General features: G+C 35.4%; 1 long non-coding RNA gene across 1 annotated transcript; it reads left to right on the top strand.

Moving 5' to 3' along the window:
- The first annotated feature begins 913 nt into the window (after nt 1–913).
- LOC147836234 (uncharacterized) lies at nt 914–3,234 on the top strand. Its single transcript, XR_015496611.1, has 2 exons — nt 914–2,035; nt 2,182–3,234. It is a non-coding gene; the product is annotated as an uncharacterized LOC147836234 (long non-coding RNA).
- The last annotated feature ends 1,181 nt before the right edge of the window (nt 3,235–4,415 follow it).

Genomic DNA, 4,415 nt, shown 5'->3' on the forward strand with positions numbered 1-4,415 from the left:
TATATATATATATATATATATATATATATATATACATACACACACACACACACACACACACACACATATATATATATATATAGATATATATACATACACACACACACACACACACACACACACATATATATATATATATATAGATATATATACATACACACACACACACACACACACACACACATATATATATATATATATATATATATATATATATATATATATATATATATATATATATATATATACACACACACATACACGTATATATACGTATATATACATACATACATACATACATATACATACATACATACATACATATATATATATATATATACACACACACACATATATATATATATATATATATATATATATATATATATATAGTTCATCTTTGTTAATGTTAGTCAATCAAAATAAAGCCATTTATGTTAATTCAGTGCATTAACTAGCGTTAACAAGCACAACTTTGTATTTTTATTCTGCATTATTAAATGTTGAACTATGGTTAACTTGATTCTGAACAAGTATTATGTTATGAACTAGTGAAGTCTGATTGTAAAATGATCATAAATTCAAATGTTAATACTAGTTGATGCACTGAGAGTGTCATTAAAGGGAGTCTTCATGCATCTTAAATGCCAGGGCTGTGTGATTTGGGCAAAATATCTAATTGCAATTATTATTATGGCAGTTTAGTTCCAACCCTAATTAAACACACCTGATCAAACTCATTGAGTCCTTCAGGCTTGTTTGAAACCTGCAGGTAAGTGTGAACTAAACTAAACTAAAACTGAACTAAATTGGAACTAAACTGCGCAGAGCTGCGGCCCTTTAGGAATTGAGTTTGACATCCCTGGTATAAACATACTTCAGTCGTATGAAAATGTACTATATAAAAAAGGAGGCGTTGCTCCCAACCACACTCCTAAACCCAACCGTCATTGGTGGATTAGTAAATCGTACTAAAATGTTCAAATGAGATGTACAAATTCATATGAAATAGCCACTAATTAAAAAGTTACAAATTGCCGTGAGATTGTGTCGTCCTCAGGCTCCAGCTAGCTTTGTTTCATGTTGACCCTATATTAAAACAAAGAAAACGATCAGAAGTTGTTGTTTTTAAGTTATTTATACCATGATTTTACCAGTCTTGCTCACCTGGGAGCAGATTTTCCTCCATGTGGCCCCTGAGCTAAAGTAAGTTTGACACCCCTGTCCTATAATCTTCATTGCATAATGACTTTAATAATCTCTGTTAAAGTGGCAAACGTTATAATTTCATGCGTCAAAATGGTTTAAAATCACTTGAAATTGCTTGACGTCCTGCGATGTGAATATTGCAATATCGATGCTGAACCGATATATTGTGCATCCCTACTTTAATGCGTTTCTCTTTATTAACTTGGCGCTTTTATTGTGCAGTTTTACCAATTATTTTAGTGTCTTTATGGTGTAATTAACACAATCTACATTGTAAAAGCACTATATAAATGAACTGAGTTGTAATTAGACAGTGCTGATTACTTGAACAGCTTGTACAGGTTTGGGTTATGATCCGTTGCTTTGGTCACTTTATTTTAAGGTGTCCTTTTAACTGTGCAACTATTCATGTGACCACTGGCTGATATTAATTAATTACATGTACTCACTATATGTTCAGGGGGGAAATGTGCAGTGTTTAGGGTTAGATGCATGTGTAATTATGCATAATTAATTGTTATTGCTATAGTAAGTACATGCAATGTGAAACAAGGACACCTTAAAAGAGTGTTTCCATTGCCTGTAATGATGTTTAACACATGTAACGTAACCAATACGCTGTAAAATGAAATATTAGCACATGCTTTGCTCATTGCTGTGTCTTGTTAGTTAACTTGCATTAACTGATGGTAACAAATGAGGTGTTCACTTGGTTTTGATGGCTCTTTAACACATTCTGTTGACTCCGTAATGTTGCATCTACAGACTGTGCGTGCAGTAATGGTATTCTGGTGGGGTTTGAATGGGTTTACCTGTACTTGCATGAGTAAAGATTTAAAGTAAAGAACTTTTATTGTCATTGTAGTTATACAACGAAATTTGTTTGGTAACTCACAGAGACCAGCAGCAATATAAAAAGAGAGAAAACAAACAATAGACATAATACTAAAAATAATACTAAAATTACTCGAGTTACTCGTGTATAATGTCTATTGGGGGATGTTAATGCGAAATTAAAGGCACAGTTCACCCCCAGAAACTGACATTTGACTAACTTGCTCAACTCAGTTTTTTGCTTCTATTAAACACACACAAAAAACAAGATATTTTGAAGAATGTTGGGGGAAAAAGCAGCCATTGACATCCATAGCAGGAACATAAATACTGTGCAAGTCAATGGCTATTTATTTATATACAGCTTCCTTCAGAGTATCTGCTATTGTGTTCAATAGACGAAGAAAAACTTAAAGGTATGAACAAGGAAATGAAGACGGTATTATAATATAAATTACTAATTAAGACTGTGTTGTTGAGTATAGCGATAACAATAGTTCCTATAATATAACACTTCGCTAGAAAACTGCTATTTTCATTGGCTTTGATTTGAAATGTATGCATTTACCTTAAAGTAAGCAGGTTAAAGATATTTTCAGAGCTCATTCACACTAAAAATCTCTTTAAAACACAGGGAATGAACCTCAGACTTTGATTGGCTGTTGTCATTTTCCTCTCCTGCCTTGACTCCGCCTGTTGGCGTTTATTTTTAGCTCTGGGTTCAGCTTTGTGTTGCTCCAGCCAATAGCAGAACAGCAAATACAGGGGAGGCGTGGCTAAAGATATCAAGGCCCTATCTGATTAGTCAAATTTCAATAAATAACCAATGCATAAATCTAATTTATCAGTATATTACATATACTATCATATCGATAATATTGCAATATATAGTGCAGCCCTAATAGTACTAATGTAAATGAGTTCTGTAGGTGCGTCTTATTGTCAACAGGATGTTCAAAACTGACTATCAGAATACAGTGTTACTCACGTGAGGTCTTACTGTAAAGTATTATCAGGATTGTGTCTTCTTCTGTCGTCTTCATGTATTCTCTCTGTTATTTCATGTCAATCTGATTTGTACTCTTGCTCTTTCTGCCTGAAGCCGACAAACATCAGTCTTCATCTGGAGACCCCGCATGACTCCACCATCCAAACAATCAATAAATCCAATAAAACACTACATTCACCCTGCTCGTAGTCTTCATCCAGTTATTTACCGCACTCATAATGACACCGATGATGGTGAATGGTTCTAAACGTTTCCTGTGTTGAACACAAAACAAGATATTTAGAAGAATGTTGGGGGAAAAGCAGCCATTGACTTGCATAGTAGAAATAAAAATACAATGGAAGTCAATGGCGGCTGCTTTTCAGTGTTGTTTTTCTTGTGTTAAACAGAGGATGGGAAAACACATACACTACCTGACAAAAGTCTTGTTGCTTATCCAAGTTTAAGGAACTACATATGTTGACTTCTAGTTGATCATTTGGCATCAGATGTGGCTTATATGAAAGGCAAAGGCCTCTAGATGACGCTTATTTGAGCTCAATAAAATCTGATCATGCCTTGATTTTAAACGATTTTATTGGGACAGTGCGGTCTGACTCTGCTTAGGCTAAAGTCTCATCACTGAACAGAAATAATGTCCAGTATAGAATATAAAGTCCTGCTGCAGTGGAGACAGAATGAATATTGTGTCTGACTCCATCATGAGCTTGGAGGACTGCATCCATACATCTCTGACATGACTCACATCACTCACTGATTAATAAAGTCATCTGGAATGAAGAAGAAAGCGTTCCTGCAGGACTCCCAGAGCATTTAAGAGTATCTGTGTTCATCTTCAATGCCTCCACCATCTTACCCCAGACGTGCTCAATAATGTTCATATCTGGTGACTGGGCTGGCCAATCCTGGAACAGCTTGACCTTCTTTGCTTTCAGGAGCTTTGATGTGGAGGCTGAAGTATGAGCAGGAGCGCTATCCTGCTGGAGAATTGTGCCTCTCCTGTGGTTTGTAATGTAATGGGCAGCACAAATGTCTTGATACCTCAGGCTGTTGATGTTGCAGATCTCTCGCATGCCCCCACACTGAATGTAACCCCAGACCGTGATTTCTCCTTCACCAAACTTGACTGATATCTGTGAGAATTTTAGCTCCATGCTGGTTCCAGTAGGTCTTCTGCAGTATTTGTGATGATTCAGCAGAGAAATCCTTCTGTCACTTCAAAATGATCATCTAAAAGTCAAGATATTATTTGTTGCTCTGGGATCCACGATAAAACGTTTGTCAGGTAGTGTTCAAATAATGACTATTTAAATTTTTAGGTGAACTGCCCACTTTAAAGGCAGATACACCCTCCATTTCACCT

The sequence above is a fragment of the Danio rerio genome, chromosome 7 (assembly GCF_052040795.2).
Source record: "Danio rerio strain M-AB ecotype USA chromosome 7, GRCz13ab, whole genome shotgun sequence".
NCBI classification, from domain to species: Eukaryota; Metazoa; Chordata; class Actinopteri; order Cypriniformes; family Danionidae; genus Danio; species Danio rerio.